General features: G+C 38.4%; 1 protein-coding gene across 2 annotated transcripts in view; it reads left to right on the top strand.

Annotated features, from left to right (window-relative positions):
• HLCS (holocarboxylase synthetase) overlaps nucleotides 1-20,022 on the top strand; it is a 141,417-nt gene that overhangs the window by 32,575 nt on the left and 88,820 nt on the right. The gene's annotated exons all lie outside the window — the stretch shown is intronic.

The following is a 20,022-nucleotide window of genomic DNA, read 5'->3' as shown; positions in this document are numbered from 1 at the left end:
ACACCCAATATGACCAATGTTTCAATAACTTTCACTATGTGGACACTGATCTACAAAGGTTCAGACACCGATACCTACAAATGTCGGCATTACTTTCCATGTATTGCTGCTACTATTATTTTCTCATACAATAACTGATTAAACTTAACGCAGCCAGGGGTTTTGGGACAATTTCCACAATTTTGACATAGACAAACAACTTTAATTATGAAATAAAAAAAATTATATTCTACCCCATACCTATATATTTTATGAAAGTAGACACCTGGAGCATTTAAATGCCACCCTACACTCCTGGACGCCTTCATGCAATTTAGCATCAAAGCGTAGCGTTGTGTATAAAATGCTTAAAAAATTAATTTGCCGCTTGAATTCTGATCCAAGCGGAGCCTGAGATGGACAAATCCTAGAACGTACATATTCACCAGACTGGAGGAGGCCAAAAATCTCAGCGATCTAGAATAGACAAATGGTCTGAATAGGTGCAAGGGGTGATTAGATGTGTAAGTGCTCATCCTCTCACTCCTTTAGTACAACACCCTCTCCCCCAAATGTTTAGTTGAAGTAATGATAACAAAAGAAAAAGAGCTCCTGTATCGCCTCACGCCCTCCTGGGGGTCAATGATGGCTGTACAGGGAGGGAGATGACCGTAACAGGCTGTGATCTTTCTTCCTGCTCTCACTTTCCTCCTCCCACCTCTCCCCTACACAGACACAGAACCAGAAAGTAACATTTTCATTCGGTTTCTCGACTTCAAACAAGTACTGTGCCCCGAATACTTCAGATGGGACTTAAATAGCTTTCTAGTATAATTTGAAAGCTAAGATTCTGATTATATTCTAGTCGCGGTTTTCCTTTAAAATTTGCTGAAACCGGATAACAACTTTAGTGTTTTTTTTTTTTGTTTTTTTTTGTATAATTAAAAGTTATAACATTTTCCAATATTCTTTGTGTATTTCTCATGGTTTTCAAGATCTCTGGTTTGTTTTTCCAGTAGGAACATTTATCATTTACTTCCAGTGGATAATATTCTATCCTGGTCATGTGATGGACACACAGGTGCACTGCTCGTTACAAGACTATCTCTGATACACATACTGTAACGAGCCGTGCACCTGTGTGTCCATCACATGACCATGGACAGAATTTTCCCCGTTGGAAGTAAACAATGAATGTTCCTACTAAACAACAAGCGGAGATCTTGAAAACCATGAGGAATTCATACAGAAAGTAGATTTCAAAATTGTACAACTTTCAATTACACAAAAAAATAAACTAATTTTCTGAAAACGGACAACCTTGTTAAAGTCATGACTTATTAAATATGTCCTTGGTAGTGAATGGGTTAAAGGGTTAGTCCCAATATGACAATATTTTTTCCTTATAACCTATTCGGGCATATGGATCTTATATAGGAAGGTCTCTTTCTCTGGATCTTATTTATTGGCCGCACCAAGACCTCTGAGCTGTGGCTATCCATTACATGGCTTCTAATTCATGATTGTGTGGCTGCCTGAAGCTTCCCCTCATCGCCAGCAGGTCTGTATTTAGAAAAGGGGTGTCCTGATGGGACAACCCCTTTTACATTTTACAATTTCTCCTCCAGCCTGTGCTCTGGGAGGGTCAAGGGATGGGGGACAATGGGTTGAAAAGGGTATAGAACTTATCAAAACTTCTATGACATGTCAAAAGTTTTTGGAAAGGAAAGTTTTTAGTTGCCCTTTAACAACTGAGAAAAATTCTTCCTATGTGTAATAACCAATATGGCCCCCACCGTAGCTCACGCAGGAGTTAAAACCCAGTTTAGCCAGTGCAGTGTTCACCCAGCTTTTCTAGATTCCTGCACGGCAAATCTGCCTGGTTATATAATGATACATACCCCTCTCCTGCATACATATTACCCTGGAAAAGCTCAGTGCCATACTCCTAACGCTAATGCCGTCCTATCACCCAGCAGTACCGCTATAACCACTGAAATGAAAATAATTTTTAAAGACTTGACATAAGAGGTTGACTCAACGGGCCTTCATTTTAGTGGAGATTTTTAAACGGTCGATTGAGGGGAAAAAAAAAAAGTCAAAAATTTTTTCCAAATTTTTTGTTTTTTTATTGGTACATTTACCCATCACTTGTGGATCTTCCATATTCATTTAGCCAGTACTAGTGTAAATATCCTGTATTGATGGTGCCGAGCGCACAAGTGGAACACTGCTGTGACTGAACAGCGCGGTTCATTCAGCGCACACGGTTCCTGAGTAAATATACACGCTCGCCCTGCAGACCTGAATGTGTTTTTCTTGTATTATTTGGCTGTTTTCTTATGCAGCGGGTGTATCAATATGCAGGTCTATTTGCTTGCAGATAGAGTTTAGCTCTTGACCTGAGTGTTTTCCTACAATAAACACCTCGGTGATGAGGGGAGAAGTTCCGCAGATTGCTTCCAGATCAACTTATTTTGCAAGCGACAGGTAAAATAAAGGGGGGAGGGGCAGGATTGAGTGACCACGAATCCTTGTAAATCTGACATGAGCTCATTGACTTCTTGTTTAAAAAAATTCTGCCGCAAATCAACACAACATTATTAGTATTTTTACTATATTCGATTTTTTTAGTACTATTCTCGTAAGTATTAGCATTTGTTTCAATGGGCCTCGAAACGTAAGCCTTAAAAGTCCTCGTGTAAAAATATTCACAGAACAGTGACCCCAAAAAACATGACCCAAAGGGCGAACTTGTTTCGGACCTTAGAGAAGATACAGCTGCTATTGAACTCCATAATGAACCAGTCTTCAGAAAGCTCCTATGATCAGAGACACGCAGGACCTGCGGTCACTCAACCCGTCAGTCCCACGGAGCTGACGGGAAGAGGAGTTAGCGAAAGATACAGCTGCTCTGTATAGAGAATACAAAGCAGCTGTATCTAAAAAAAGTCAAAATAATTTTTAATTAAGGATTTGTAAAGTTGCACCGAACACACTGATACACCTTTCGATTTAAAAAAAAAAATAAAAATAAATTTGCCTTGCCCTACCGTGGTCACATGATGGAAGAATAATCGAAAGGTATATTTTAATCTTGGCTTTTAGAATCCCTTTAAAGGCTACGCACAGTAGCCTTTAAAGGGATTCTAAAAGCCAAGATTAAAATATACCTTTCTATTATTCTTCCATCATGTGACCACGGTAGCCCAAGCACTGCCGACTGTGGTGAGGTTTTGCCCAGGGAACGACGCGAAGTAACGGCTTGCAAATTTAATAAAATAAATATTAGAATATTTTTGTTGATTTTTGGCTTTTATGAACATTGGGCCATATTGTCCTACATGGGACAACCTTTTTAAACCCTGTACTAAACTTTTCTTTTTTGTATATATTTCCTTTCCCTAATTTACTTACGTTTTCTGAATGCCTCCCTTTGTGTAGAACCGACCTAATAATCGAGCTGGAAATCAAACTCCTCGTTGTTGTCATGCTGCACGTTTAGGGGTACTGGCATATCTAAAATATACACGAGTGTGGAACTTCATGTTGCCATAAACACAATGATATATTCCCGGTCAGATGAGCATACATGTACAGATGTTCAGTTAAAAAACGTTCAGGTCATGGCAAAAAATTGTACAAAAAATTTGTGCTCAGAATTTTATGAATTTTTGAATTGCTTCATTTTTTTTAACATCCATTTTTGCTGAAATATGTTGAAAAATTATTTCTGGAGGTGGAGTACAAACCGGTTTTGTTACTTTATCATGTCTGGGGCCACTTATAATCTATTCTACTGGACTCATTGCGCATTGGTAGCTGATGTTTTGCGGCTTTTACGTGGTATTAGGTCCTTGTCCCCTTTTCATTGACATTCTGGTTAAATAACACGCTGGCTAAATTTTTCTTCTTGATTTGAAGTCTTATTAGCCATTAATTGTAGCTTTTTTTCTTTTCTTTTTTGTATTTGTATTGTATTTTGTATTTGTATTGTATTTTGTATTAAGATTGTGAACAAATACAAAATACAATCTAATCATCTGTTATAAAACCTGTAATTCTGTTTCCCCCCCAAAAGCCCAAAAATTGCCATATACTGCTAAATCTGAAGAGAAAGTTAGTTAATTTTGTATTTTAGTTTTTTTTCTTACGGAAATATTGAAATTTTTCTATGTTGCATAGAATATTTTTGTGAGATTGGTGATAGGATCTGACCCCTTATTAGTTGTCATTATTGAATGTACATGTGGGTTGTGCAGTACAGAAGTAATTGATGGGACAACTGTTAAATCGTGAAAATTGGTGTGGCCTTTGATCAGGCGAAGTCTCACTTGCACGGATGGATATTTTCTGCCTAGAAAAGATGTATTTAGTCTGATATACAAATATTATTACTATTTTTATATGGTGTGTGTATGTGTATGTGTATAATATATATATATATATATATATATATATGTGTTATATCCACTTATTACATATAAATGAAATCTATATTATGACATTTAGTAAATATGTCAAATCTAATAAAAAAAAATTGTTGTTAGAATTTTTTCAAATTAACAAATTGCAATTTTTAAAATGATTTTAGGTTTGGTTTTTTTAAGCAGTAAAGTATGTGTATCTATATATTTAACTTTTTACCTAACTTCTGATAGATTTTTATGAAATTTGTTAATAAATTATTTAGTCATTTTGATGAGAGAGAAATTGTAATTGTCGATTTTTTTATTTTTATTTTTTTTTTAATTTCTTTTTTGGTTCATTAAAATGTATATGATCATTAACAGGCATCAGTGCTCATTGGGAAATTATAATACAAATTTAATTAATTTAAAAAAAAAACACTAACTGCCATGATGTTAGTTAATGAAGATTTCTAATATATTATTATTACTATTTAGTATTTTTTTTTTTACTTAATTCTTGTATTGAAATCAAGTACATATGATAAAGTAATACATTGTAAGCATTTTTTAAGCCTAACTTTTTATTGCAGTTTGGAATTGGTAAATTTGTCTAAAAATAGAAAGATCATAATCTCAAAAATAATTATTAATTAGGAAATAGATATATAATCTGTAGTTTTTTTTCATGTATTATGTTGAAATTGTTTTTATTTATTTTTTCCTTTTAAAAAATGAACTAACTTTTTAATTTATTGAGTCATTTTCTTCAGGTTTTGTCCATTTAAATGTATTCTTTTTTATATAATGGATCTTCCAAACTCTTTACTGTGTGTTCATAAGTGCCTCGTACGGTGCAGCCGGAGGCTATTTTTTCAGGAGGTATAATTAGAGATTTGTAGAATATGAACAGCTTAGTATTTTGGCTATTAAAGCAAATCTTTAAACATTGTGAATTATTTGAAAGTAAATATCAATTCATGAAGAAATGATATATTCAGTCCATGGTGGAATTATATATGTCATGTTTGGAACAAGTGTACTAAGGAAGATGCAGTTTGTATACATCTTTTGTTGTCTTTAACGAAGGGACACAAGGCTTTTATTTTATTGAAAAATTGAAAAAAAATCAATTAAAAAATTTCTAAATCAATCTTACATTTAAGCAACAGAATTGATCATTATAGACTGAAAACAAAAAATAAATGTTGGTTGTAGGACGAAAACCTTATACTGTACAAGAAAAAGGAAATTAATTTTTACTACTTTTTTTCCAGTGGTTTATAGTGTGTGTGTGTGTGTGTGTGTGTGTAAAATGTTGTTTTTTTTGTTATTTTTGTTATTTTGCTATATTGTAAATGCTGCGAATATAGTTAATCATATCTTTTGTTCTTTTAACACTTTTTTACTTTCTCCTGGCAAAAGGAATCACCAACATACAGTATAGTAAAAAACCAAAATATAAGTGAATAAAGTCATATATATATATATATATATATATATATATATATATATATATATATATATATATATATATAATTCACTTTGTTATATAAATATATACATATATCAATATTTTTTTTTTTATTGCACAAATAGCTATATATATATATATATATATATATATATATATCTATTTGTGCAGGGAAAAAAAGTTATCTGTCACTTAAATGTTTCTGCTCTTTTTGCTACATTTAGTGATTTTAGGATTCGTGCATCATTATGTTGAGGGGGGATTTGAACACTAGAGGGCAGTATAGATTGAAAACGGTGAACTATTTCCATTCCGTCTACAGCCATATGAGAACCAAATTGGATTCTGTAATTACGATTATAAAAACTATTATTATTTTAATTATTATTTTAGAGTGGTATTTGTGCAAAAATCCTTATGCAACAATAAAGAATTTATATTCACAGTTTTATCATAGAAAATTCTAGTGATTTCAGGCGATAAAAAAAAACAAACAAACAAATTTTGCATATTATTTAACATGTAGATTTAATTACTAATTTCTTGGGGTTAAAAGCCAGAGGTCCCGTGGCTCTCGGAATGGCTACTTTGGGAATAAGTCTTTGGACCACATTTACTAATGCGATCTCAGGATGAAGCCAGGTCTTTTCCGGTGATACGTGCGGGGCTGGTGGTTTTTCTTGGTGTGTCATTTTCTGGATCGCTGTATGTATTTTTGTATACAATGGTTTTTTTAAATTTATTTTCTGGTTTCTATAAAATGTTGCAATTTTTTTTTTTTTAAATATTGGCTGGATGTCATGTCCATTTTTTTTTTGCCCTACTTTTTTGCTAGTCTTCAATTTTGGCACATCTTTCATGACCTATTAGACTCTCTTCTCTTCCTTATACCACATTTTTATTTGTAATTTTTTTTTATTTTGCGGCAGTTTTTTGACGCATTTTAAGCTTTGTCCCGTTTCCGACGCTTTCCAGACCAAGATACAGTAGTAAATCTGCTCCTTTTTTTATTTTTAGCATTCCACCTAAACATGAATTTAACATTCTATTACTCTTGCCAAGCACCAATGGCATCCACCGGTTTATAAGACATAAATATAAATTTAATTCCATCTTGTTTTGGTTGTTTGTTACCCATTTTTATACATTTTGTTACATGTTTTTAAATATTGTAGTATTTATATATTAATATTATATAAAATATAATATTGTTATCGTTATTAGTCAAATTGAACATAATTTAATAATATAATTTTTATTCCCCTCATTTTATAGGCTATATGATTTATCTTCAACATTAAAAATTATTATTTTGAAATAAAAAAATTACCTCCATATCTATAAATGGGCTGTTAATAACATGAACATCCCAACTGGTGTTTGCTCGCAGGGTAAATTTAATATCACTATGGGGTTTTACCCGGAACCTTTGTATGACCTAAAGGCAAATAACGCTCTACACTTACAGGGGAAGTTACTATAATAATTGCCTTGAGATTTTGATAGCAGATTAGTATTTGTAAAATTAGCATTGAAGTCTGTGGATCTGTTATGCAATTTGCTCAACAACTGTTCCAAAAACTTCCATAAATGCACAAATAACTCAGCCGATATAATTGTTCGTTTTGGTGTCTGAAGACAGGATATCTATGGCTGAAAAATATATGGAAAATTTGGTCAACCTGTTGTTATTTTTACTTTTATGCCCTAAATCAGAAAAAACGACTTGTTGACTTCTATTGGAGAGTGTAGTGGGCATGCTCTGTGACTTGTGCAGAGGACAGTGGGAGGGGGAGGAGCTGAACTGTCCCCATCACCTATTGTCTATAGTGATATTCTGTATTCTCTATTTCTAGCTTCATAATGAGTGTTGTAATTCTGTCTGTGACATTAATGAAATGACTGGTGAAAAGTAATCTCTACAGCACTGTAAGGCCGCTCTCACATCTGCGTCAGGGTCCCGGTCTGATCTTCCGTCTGAGCTTTCCGTCAGAACGGGACCCTGAACTGACACAAACGGAAACCAGGGGTTTCCTTTTCCATCACCATTGATTGCAATTGTGACGGATCCGCTATTGATTCTGGCAAAACGACAGATCCGTTGCACAACTGAGACAAACGGAAACTATTGGCACCGGATCCGTCACCATTGAAATCAATTGTGATGGAAACTTTTATTGTGTCTGAAAATGTTTGAATTAATTAAAGTGACCCTCCAGTCCAAAATAAATGACTATACATTGGAAATGTGTAGTCCATTTACCTGCTGCTTTGCTCCTGAATGATCTGAGTTCTTGTCGCCCAATTTCCGCTCTCCATGATGGTTGCCGCAGTCTCCGTTTTCACTATGGAGAGCTTTTTAAGAAGTCATAGACACACCCCCAACCCCTTCACTGCCCTCCAACAGACGAGCGCTGATCAAGTCCGCACTGGTGTACACAGTGCCCACACAGGGGCTGACGTTATCCACTCTTGTTCATCGGAGGGCAGTCAAGGAGGCGGGGGCTTGTCTCAGATTTCCAAAGAAGTCCCCCCCCCCCCCATCAGGAAGTCTGAAACTGCGACGGCCATCTTGGAAAGTGGAAAATGGGATACCTGAGCAAAGGCTGGATCATTCCGGACCAGGGCAGCAGGTAAGTTGACTATACATTTCCAAATTTATTTTTTTTTGGACGGTCACTTCAAGGCAATGATTGGATGGATTTAAGGTGCAGTTTTTTTGGTTGCTATAATTGCGGCAAAAAAACCCGCTACAGAACCTTCTAGTGTGAATAGCGCCTTAGACAGCTCTTTACTTACTGTGCTTGTAAGCTTGACACATTCTATTTTTTTAGATTCAGTTGGGTTTTGCATAGAACGATTTGCTGTCACTTTTGCTGCTTTTAGAACTGTCATGGGCTGAATTTACACATTCAGGTTTTGGGGCAGTTTTTTTTCTTTTTAGCCAAAGCCAGGAGTGGATCCAGAAACTATTACCCAGTCCTTGCATTGGCGTAAAAAAAAAAAATTAAAATATTGCATCAAAAACTGCATGTGTGAATCTAGCCTTAGGCCTCATGCACACGACCGTGTTTTTGCGGCCGCAATTCCCCCGAAAATCCACGGGAGAATTGCGGCCCCATTCTTTTCTATGGGGCCGTGCACACGACCATAGTTTTTGCGGTCCGTGCACGGCCCGGGAGCCCGGACCGCAGAAAGAACGGGCATGTCTTATTACGGCCCGGTTCTGCGGTCCGGGCTCATTGAAAACAATGGCATGTGCATGTCCCACGATTTGCGGGCGGCCTGCGGCTGACAGTCCGCTGACAGTCCGCCGACCCGAAAATCACGGCCGTGCACACGGCTACGGTCGTGTGCATGAGGCCTTAGGCTTGAATCCCACAAGAATGATGCTGTTGTTTGAGCCAAATGCAGGAGTGTATAGAAAAGAAAGAAGAAGTATCAACCTTTTACTTTATACAACTGTATATGTAATTTCAGCCTTAGCCCTACTTTACACAAAGTTTTTGGCTGGCATTTGCCTGCTATTTTTGAAGTTCTATAGAGAAGCCTATGGAGAAAAATTCCAGACCTAATGCCATACCTATAGCGGGGCCAGTCACATGACGAAGAGTATTATAATCCTCAAAGAAGACTGCAACTAGACTTCGGGTCCCCCGCCAGCACTATAAAAATCTCAGAATCAGTTCGGGGGACCGGGATGTAAATTCGCGAGTGTATCACATACTGCAGCAAGTACACTTCTAATATAATAATTTCTGGTTTCCGCATAACCCCTTTAAACAAAAACATTTACTATCAAATGTACAAATGAAATCTACATATTTCAAAAAACACACATAAACTCCATATACCTACTATATGACAATCTAGACGGCTTTGCCATTCAGGAGTCTGAGCTAACAGGGTTACAACCCCAGATGTCCATCGGCCATAGAAATGAATGGGTCTGTAATTACGGGCGATTTTATGGTCGTGTGCATGGGGCCTAATATCAGAATTCACGGTTCCATCAATTATGACAAATCGTCCAGGTTCTGCAGAAGCAAAGCAGTCTCCGACCATCACACTACCACCGCCATGTTTTACTGTTGTATGATGTTTTTATGGTGGAGTTCGGAGTTCGTTTTACTCCAGATGTAACGAGACCCATGTCTTCCAAAAAGTTCCATCTTTGACTGATCAGTTTACAAAATATTAACCCAAAAGTCTTGGGGCTCATCTAGATGTTTTTTGGCAAATGTTTTTGCGTTCTTTTTGGTCAGCAGTGTTTTGCGCTTCGCAACTCACCCTTGGATACCATTTATGTCCAGTGTCTTTCTTATTGTGGAGTCGTGGACATTGACCTTAACAGAGACAAGTGAGGCCGGCAGTTCTTTTAGATGTTCCTCTTGGTTCTTTTATGGCCTCCTGGATGAGTCGTTGATGCGCTCTTGGTGAGATTTTTGTAGGCTGCCCTCTCCTGGGAAGGATCATCACTGTTCCAAGTTTTTTCAATTTGTGGGTAATGTCTCTCACTGGGGTTCGCTGGAGTCCCAGAAACTTCGCAATGGCTTTGTAACCCTTTCCTGTCTGAGATTTCAGAGACTTTGACATCTGTGTTTGAATCTCTTTAGGACGTGGCATCTTGTGCTTCTTTTTAAGACCTTCTAGCCGGCTTCAAATTGTCACACAGGTTATATTTAAGTAATGTTTAGATTCAACAGGTCTGGCACTTGGGTGTCGCTAGTGAAATGTAACCTAATTGTCAATTGAATTTGGTTAACTAGTTGGTAAAGTAGTTAAGGGGGCAATTACTTTTTCACATAGGGCCAGGTAGGGCTGAACAGCATTTTTCCTACAATAAATGAAATCATTATTCAAAAACAGCATTTTAGGTTTACGTGTGTCCAATATTCAAAGTAGTTTGATCCGAAACAGTCAAGTGTGACAAATATGTAAAAGTAGAAGAAATACTTTTTCACAGCACTGTAGGCTCCTTTCTGCAATCCAGGATCCCTCTTCTGGGGGTCTGAACCTAAAGAAAGTCATGGGGGATGCTTGGGTGGCAAAAGGTACCGGTGGGCAGGCCTAATCTTCAGCCTTGATTCTTTTTGGGCCTTCTGATTCTGAAGGTTAGGAAATGGTAAGGGCCCATTCTCTTTTCAGCGAGATTTTGCAATAGACCACACCCTAGTTTTTTTGTGATTCACTTTTTATGCACATGGAGTAAAAAAAAATATAATCTAATATTTTTTATTCCCTGTGTATACAATGCTTCAGTTTTATATATGGATATAATCTGCATGAAAAGTTGTGTGACTTTGTAAATACATTACTTATCTTGTTCTGATTCTGAGATTCGGTCTATATTATACTCCAGATTTAGCTCTAAAGCTAGCAGAATTGTGAGTTCAGCTCTGGGGTATAATACAGGCTGTAACTTAGGATCGGTACAAGATAAGGTAATGTATTTGCAAAGTGACTGTACTTTTTATGTGGAGTATAAAATAGTGTTCGAAGGTGAACACCGTCTTCATTAACTGTAAGCTGGTGGTGCAATTTCCTCCCTCCGAACTATATTAGGGTGGTCTTAAGAGAGCGTGTCAGATAGACCTAGAGATAACATGGAAAACTTAGTGACGGCATCACAAGAAATGTCAAAAGGGTGGTCAAATTTCCAGGATGCAACTTTGCAAAAGAGGGATCATCTCCAAATCCCAAAGACAAAACACCTCCGTCCATTAGTTCGAGCTTGAGAAAGTCCCATCTGTTGTAAGGGTCGAAAAAACGATGCTGTTTTATCTGCTATTTTGGTCATAATAAAAGACTATTTATGGTGGATACTGTTAGTCCTTCATTAATTGAGGACCATCACAAGAAAGGTACCCTGCAGCTTCTCATGTGGTTCCTCTCGGCCAATGGCTCCCTAATTCTTAGATCGAGGGACATTCAGTGGGTTCAAGAGCGCTACTAGCCTACTGGTATTAAGGCAAAACAAGTTTCGTTTTTTTGTGGTTTTTTTTTTGTGTGTATTATTATGTGTATAAAATCAATCCCATTTGCAGGGAGTTTACATATTTGGGATACGTTATCCATTGAGCGGTCAATCTCTCAATATAGCCTAAGCATCATAGTGGGTTGTTCTGACTAGGTTAGCATCCTGGTCTAGAGTGATGGGAGATGGTAAAATTGGTTGACGGTAGTTCTAGAAATATGTGAGTGTTGACATTATATGGGGCAATGTCGTCATGGAGAAAGCTTAGAATGGAATAGATTTACTGTTTCTCAGCAATGTGTACCTACTGCAAACCCAATGGTAGGCTTGGACGCCTCTTAAAGGGGTTTTCCACCTTCTGACAACTGATGACCTATCCACCCGACAGGTCTACAGTATATCATTGGTTCGGGTCCGACACCTGGATCCCGACCATTAAGCCGCTCCAGTGGCCTGCGGGCCCTAGATGTTATGGCACAATACGGAGCCCGGAAGCAGTTGGCTCCGTACATAGCTTAGCGGCTGTGCTACAGAACTGCTCCTATTCACTATTCGCTATTCTGCACGGAGGCATCAGACCAGCTGATCTGTGCGGGGTCTGGGTGATGGACCCCCACAGATCAGGTACTGATGACCTGTCCGGTGGATAGGTCATCAATTGTCAGAAGGTGGAAAACCCCTTTAAGCAGTAAAGTCTAATTGGTTGACCAGTCTTCATGAGAATTTCCCTACGATTAAATAGACTTGGATGTGTGTGCCTCTTGCTGGACTGAGCTTTCAAACTCGCCCCTTTAAATTCAGCGTCTTCGATACTATAACTGGACTAAATTGTTGCAGAAGAACCAGAAGACACAACCTAAAATCACAATTGAGAAGAAGCCTAAATTGAAGATGACCAGGAACAAAATGGATAAGTCTTGGATCAGAATTGTGTCCGGAAGCTGGAGAACAATGATTGGACAAAGAAACTATGGATCAGAATTTCAGAACTGTTAGAAGCCCGGTCTAGCTGGAGTCACCTATGAAGGCAGAGACTTGGGTGTCTCAGTTGCTCATCACGGCCAAAGGATTATGCCATCTTGAATAGTCTGATAAGAAACTTACATCACCCTGTTGGGTTGGCACAGCCAGTATGTTTCGGTATATTTTTTTGTAGACCTGATGGAGAATATGACCTTGAGGACCAAGGATACTGGTGGAGAGAGGTTCCTACTACTCCCCACTCTTATTCTAAGATGTGATTATTATTTCTGTTGGCATTGTTCTGGTGACTTGAATGTTATTTGTCTCACGCTTTGGCTTTTCCATTGCGAGTATCACAGTTTCCTTTCCATGCTACCAACATTGAGAGGATGTGCGATGATTGGATTTAGCAGATTTGCTGTGTTTTTAAAAAGTATTTCTTTTAGAACCCATGAGGTGTCCACCCTTATTACTGTGTTATGTTTGTCTTAGGAAGACCGCATGTGTGGCCAAGCCGTGCTGGTCGGTGTTACTTGACAGATGCGTCTATTACTATAAAAAACGTTGACTAGATCCTTCACATGTTGAGGACACTTACGGGAATTGCCAGCGACAAATATTATTTTAAAGAGTAGTTCATCGGAGTAGTATCAGTAGCTGTGAAAATAGCTCTCGCCTCATTCCTGAACACATCTGTAATTCCTTGTGAGATTTGTGGCAGTCAGTTTGGAAAAGTCTGACGTTGGAAAATTTGTCTCGCTATTATAGGATGGAGATTTTCAGAAATATGCGCTACCTTGTTGATGTATCTTTTAAAACAAAATCCGGCGTTGAACTTTGCGTAACGCAGTACTGAGCAAATGTAGAATGTTCACAACGATTATATGAAAAATAGAAAGTACACCCCTCATTCATATAGTTCTTCCACAATCAGTTACAATTCTACAATTCATTTTTTTTACTCAACGAAAAAATTCTGTGGGTGGAAGTTAAGGTGTACGAAGGCTGCAATACTGCTGTGGTGCTTGTCCAAGATTCCACACATTCATTATAGGGCAAGAAGGGCTTCGGCTCATTTTCTAGCTCTTTTTCATCCCTAGTATGAAATGTCGTGAGATCTTAAGGCAATATAAATTTGCCTGAGGAAAACGGTCAATCTTATCTGTAGTCTACCTAGTCGTGGTGTGCCTATCAACCATGGAGACTGCTTATATGGTACATGCATTGGGTTTGTAATGTTAACATGCACATGAATATGTCTTTGTGTTCAAGGAGTTAAAGATGAGCTGGGAGGCAACTAGAGTTAGTAAATAATTTTTTTATTAAAGGCGTTTCAAGGTCGGATTGACTTTTTCATGGTCACCGTGCGGAAGAGGCTACTTCATTGAGCTAAGAGAAGCTATTGCGGTATATCGCTATGTAAAGGGCTTCAAAGTATCTCCAAAGCAATAAAAAAAGTCCATCATTCTATGGTCCGAAGCAACATATTCACAAATGGAGGAGAATTTAGAAGGTCAACAGTCGCCATCTGGGTTCGAATTCCATGCCATTTCATCCAAAGATTTGTTTAATGAGAACAGAGAAACCAAGAGCCATATCGAGATAACTGTAGGACTCTGGCAGCATAGTTAATTTTTAGTTCATCACCATATCTCCAAAAAATTATTGGATAAATATGGCTTTCATGGAAGCATTATCAAGGAAAGACCGCATCCTATAACACTTTGTAAAGCTTAGTCGTAAATTTCTATAGTGCAACTCTTCAGAAACAATGTCCACCTGACCGAAAGCTCAAAGGGGACTGTATTGCGAACGGAAGAAGTGCCCTTCACACCAAGGTGCAGTAGATAATTGTATAAGGTTATCTGTCCAACAACTAAGGCTTGGCTGAAGATCTAACAGGACAGTAGTCCTAAGAATCCCAACAGATATATGGAATGGATTTTTACTAAATAGCAAAAAGTTAAAGTTTTGAAATTGAGAAGATCGTCTAGGTGAGACTTCAGTGCGGTGAATAACATGCTAACGTGGCAGCTTTCTCATATATGTGCATTTGATAGTTGTAAAAAAATAAATTCTACAACTTTTTATTGGATTAAGTTTCGTTTCACACGGCCATAATATTGCTGTATTTTAGCATCTGACACCCGTAAGATCTGGACCCACCGTGGTTCTACGGAACTGAATTTGGATCACCCTAGAACCTTGCAGGGATTCAGTAAGAGTTCTGTGGATCAGGACGTTGTGCACGTAAAATGGATTCCAAAATGTGTCCATATTAGATGTGTAACAGGCCTAAGTTTTTTTTATATTTTGTGATCTTAGGTTCTTAGTATATGTTTCTCAAGCCATGTGTGCCAATATACCCTACCATGGCGACTATATTTGGATTGGCCATGACTAATATCATATCGATACAACTGGAGATTTGCTTCTTTTATTGGACCTAAACCCACAGACTACATCTAACCAGATCTGCAATGATAAAAGTAGGCTATATGGTGGCGTGCTGCTTGGCCAAAAAGGAAGCGGTTACCACCTGGCGAGTTGGACGGATTAATCTGGGTTGGGCAGATCCATAACAAAAGTTTGCGGAAATTTGGTAGAATTTGAATGACCTAAATACAGTAGAACACTGACCTCAACTACATCAAAGATCTTTGGGAAGAATTGAGCGCCCTTTCAGAACCAGGCCTTACTGGACATCCCTACTCAACCTCCCTAATAATCTTCAGCTGAATCTACGCAGCCAAGTTCCAAAAGCTATGGGAAAGCCATCTGAGATAATTTTAAGCTGGTGTAGATGTCCTATTAATGCCCATAGTTTCAGAGTAGGAGATGTTTGGTAAGCATATGTGAATGGGATGATCAGTTGTCCACATACGTTTGGCCCTGTTTATGCTTTATATACCTTTTATACAGATGTAGCAGAGCTAAGTTTGTAATTTTGTACAATAATTCTCAGTTAGCAAGTAAAACAATTAGCCGGAAAAATTCACCTTGGCTATTTAATAATTTTTGTGATGCTAAAACTCCAGTGCTCTTTAATTTCCTTGTATAAAATCAAATACAGGTCCAAATACCCAAATTTTTATGCCAGTCCTTTACTCTTGGTAAATGACCTCCAAAGTCTTTCCACCTATTACTCCAACATTCTTGTGGCACATCCAGTCCTGTACTGTTACTTATTAATGTGTCCCATTACAGTCCTTGAGAAAGTGAGTTATAGCCTCATAGGAAGAACCAAGTAACACTGTGTACAAAATGTTTATTGGCGTGTTCAGCAGAATACCCCAACTAGATTTTGACGATCAGTCCAGTTTCAGACGTCCATAATATCGCTCCATTTTAAAGTTTGTATTCTAGCCGCAAGACCTAGGCTTAACCCCTTAATGACCGGGCCATTTTGCACGTTAATGACCAAGGATTATTTTTTGTTTTTTCACGGTCGCATTCCAAGAGTCGTAACTTTTTTTTTATTACGTCGACATAGCCGTATAAGGGCTTGTTTTTTGCGGGACGAGTTGTATTTTGTAATTGCACCATTTTTAGATGCTTACAATATATTGATTTAACTTTTATTAACTTTATTTTAGGAGAGAATTGAAAATAAGCAGCTATTCCAGCATTAATTTTCACGTTATAAATTTATGCCCTTTACTATGCATCATAAATAACATGTTACCTTTATTCTACGGGTCGGCACGATTACGAGGATACCAAATATGTAAAGGTTTTATATGTTTTCCTATGTTTGCACAATAAAAACCCTTTTAGAAAAAAATTACTTGTTTTTGCATCGCCGCGTTCCAAGAGCCGTCATTTTTTTATTTTTCCGTCGATGTGACCGTATGTGGGCTTGATTTTTGCGGGCCAATGCGTAGTTTTCATTAGTACTATTTTGGGGTACATAGGACTTATAGATTAACTTTTATTTTATTTTTTATGGGGGGAATGGGAGAAAAGAGAGAATTTTGCCGTTGTTTTTTTGCGGGTTTTTTGGACGCCGTACATCCGGCGGTTTCATTAATGTGTTCATTTTATTGGTCAAGTTGTTATGATCGCGGGGATACCATATATGTGTATGTGTTATTTGTTTTGACACTTTTACTGAATAAAACCACTTTTTGGGCAAAAAAAGTAGTTTTATTTGATTTTGACTGTAATTATTTTATTTTTTTTCAACAAACTTTATTTAACTGATTGACATTTTTTTTTTAAGTCCCACCAGGGGACTTCACTATGCGATGTGCCGATCGCATATATAATGCTTTGGTATACTTAGTATACCAAAGCATTATTGCCTGTCAGTGTAAAACTGACAGGCAACCTGTTAGGTCATGCCTCCGGCATCGCCAAACAGGCAGTTGCGGAAGACAGACCTGGGGGTCTTTGTTAGACCCCCGGCTGTCATGGAAACCCGAAGGCGACCCGCGATTTGTTTGCGGGGGCGCCGATCGGGTGACAGAGGGAGCTCCCTCCCTCTGTCAAACACATTAGATGCCGCTGTCACTATTGACAGCGGCATTTAATGGGTTAAACTGCCGGAATCGGAGCGCGCTTCGATTCCGGCAGTTGCAGCAGGAGCCAGGCTGTGTATAACAGCCGTGCTCCTGCCGCTGATCGCGTGGGTACACTGGCAGTACCCGCGCCATCACAGGACGGATATATCCGTCCTCCTGCGCGAACTAGCAGCTGCTGAGGACGGATATATCCGTCCTTCGGCGTTAAGGAGTTAAGGTGACCTGCTCCCTGAATGTTATGCTTGATTCAAATGTCTTTAGTCCTGCAATGATGGCTCCATTCTTCAGTTAAATTGTTCCCTCAAAGGCTAAAATTGGCAAAGATCTTGTGAGGGAGATGAGTAAGACGTCCTAGACGCCTCGTAGAAGAAGTGTTCTCCTGTGTACAGAATTGGCACCGGGTGTTGACTTAAACTTATATCACAGAACCTACGTAATGTACTCAAATATACCCCACAAAAGGGATAGTAATCACAGTGATCGTGCAGTACAGAGATCATGATAGTGATGTCACACTGCAGAGATAATGCGCACAGTGATGTTACAGTACAAGGATAATAAATATAGTAATGTCACAGTACAGGGATAATCACAGTGTTGTTGCAGTACAGGGGTAATAAACGCAGTAATGTCATAGTACAAAGATAAACACTGATGTCATAAGACAAAAATAATAAACACTGATGTCACAGTCCAGGGGTAATACACATCATGATGTCACAGTCCAGGGATAATAAACACAGTGATGTCACAAAAAAAGATCATAAACAGTGATGTCATGATACAAAAATAATAAACACTGTGATGTCACAGTACAGGGCCCAATATAGAGATAATGCACACAGTGATGTAACAGCACAGCGAATAATTAGCAGACTGATGTCACAGCACAGGGAATAATTATCAGAGTGATGTCACAGCATAGGAGTAATAAACACTGCTTCATAATACAAAGACCATGCACAGAGTGGGGCCACAATACAGAGATAACTAGTGCAGTGATGTCACAGTACAAAGAATAAACACTGGTATTCCATTATGTGGCAGAGTGGCTGTTGGGCCCCCTCAGGAACTGGGGCTGCAACCTCTGCACCCCCTATAGTTATGTCCTTGACTATCACCACCAGTTTGGAAATGAACATGAAATATTAAAATATGCTATAGCACAAATTAGGCTGTTTAAATTAAAGCAATTTTGATCAAGAGAACCTAATTAGCATTTTGTTTAGGCTGTTTCACACGAGCGTAATATGTTTTTTTGTTTTTTTTGTTTTTTTGTTTTTTTTTTGCCTATGGTGCTCTCACTTATGAACGGCAGGAGGTTCAGGTGTTGCGTGCGTAATAAAGCACCCATATTATGCTCATGTGAAACCATGAACCTGGACTTCAACCATTCAGTGTTGGTGACTGGATGCCAACTCAGGCTGCATTTCCTTGTTTTTGGGTTAAATTCCCGTCTCGTCCTTAGCCTATCCACCGTATTGCTTATTGATTTACTCATCCCAAGATATTCCCATCTTTGTCGTGGTTTCCGTTTATAACGGATCCACAATGCAGTGTCAGACCTGTCTTGCGTCCAACCCTATTGACTTATAATAGGGTCTATCAAGTTCCACCATGGTCTCTGTCGTCATGACAGAAAGTTTAGTTCTGCATGCAGAGATATTCTTCCTATCAAATCTGATGGAATTTGCGACACAGGCGCCAAAGCAAATGTGAACAGTGCATGACTCTTCATGACCTCCGCGATCAACCAGCAATTTTTGATTGATATTGTTTTGCTTCTAGCAACCCTCATGGTACACTCCTCGACACACTGGAGTGGTGAAAAAGCTGGTGGTTCAACAGATGTGAAATGCATATGTCCTATCTAAACCATTGTAACTTGTATGTATCAGAATCGGCTTCACCCGCTCCACTTGTATATATCAGAAGCGGCTTCACGCGCTCCACTTGTATGTATCAGAAGCGGCTTCACCCACTACAATTGTATATATCAGAAGCGGATTCACCCGCTTCACTTGTATACCTTCGCCTGAGCATGACCAACATGGGTTGATGAGCACCCTCTATGTACTTTGTTTTTTTTGTATGTTATCCCTATAGCCCCATTTTTAATTTGAAGTTATTTGAAATTTATTTGTCACATTGGCCCAAAATACCTTCAACTTTTTTACTCCAAACAACTGTCGACCAATCGATAACGGGTCAGAGCAGGCATGCATATAAAAGGGCTTTTTAAAAGGTCAAAAAGACCCAGGCCCGATTTCTGTCCTAGGCTGGTACAATATATAGAGAGTTCGCTAAAATTTTCAAACATCTTTGCTCCTTTTTTTGGAATTAAGGTGAGTCCTTGTAAAAAGTCAGTAGTATTAATGAAACCGATTGCATAGAAAATGTATGTCCAGGGTTTATTTCCTTTGAGATGTTCTGAGTCGATGTAACCGCGCAGCCAGAATGTAATTAGAGGTTACAGTGTGGGATTAAGATAAACCGCACATTGATGGGACCTTGACAGGGGCTGATGTGATACAGACATATGGTCTTCTGCCAATGTGATACCTGGCCTTACTATCCATGAAGGAGCAAACCACATGGAGCTCCCAGGCCCATCCATTCACAGGTCATGCTTTTCAATCCCATTCTGGGTCTCGGCACGGAGAACTGCATCATATTAATTGGTGTTACATCATTTTG

The sequence above is a fragment of the Rhinoderma darwinii genome, chromosome 2, assembly GCF_050947455.1.
Source record: "Rhinoderma darwinii isolate aRhiDar2 chromosome 2, aRhiDar2.hap1, whole genome shotgun sequence".
In the NCBI taxonomy this organism is placed as follows: domain Eukaryota; kingdom Metazoa; phylum Chordata; class Amphibia; order Anura; family Rhinodermatidae; genus Rhinoderma; species Rhinoderma darwinii.
The sequence above is the reverse complement of the archived record's forward strand: the minus strand, read 5'-3'. Positions and strand labels throughout refer to the sequence as shown.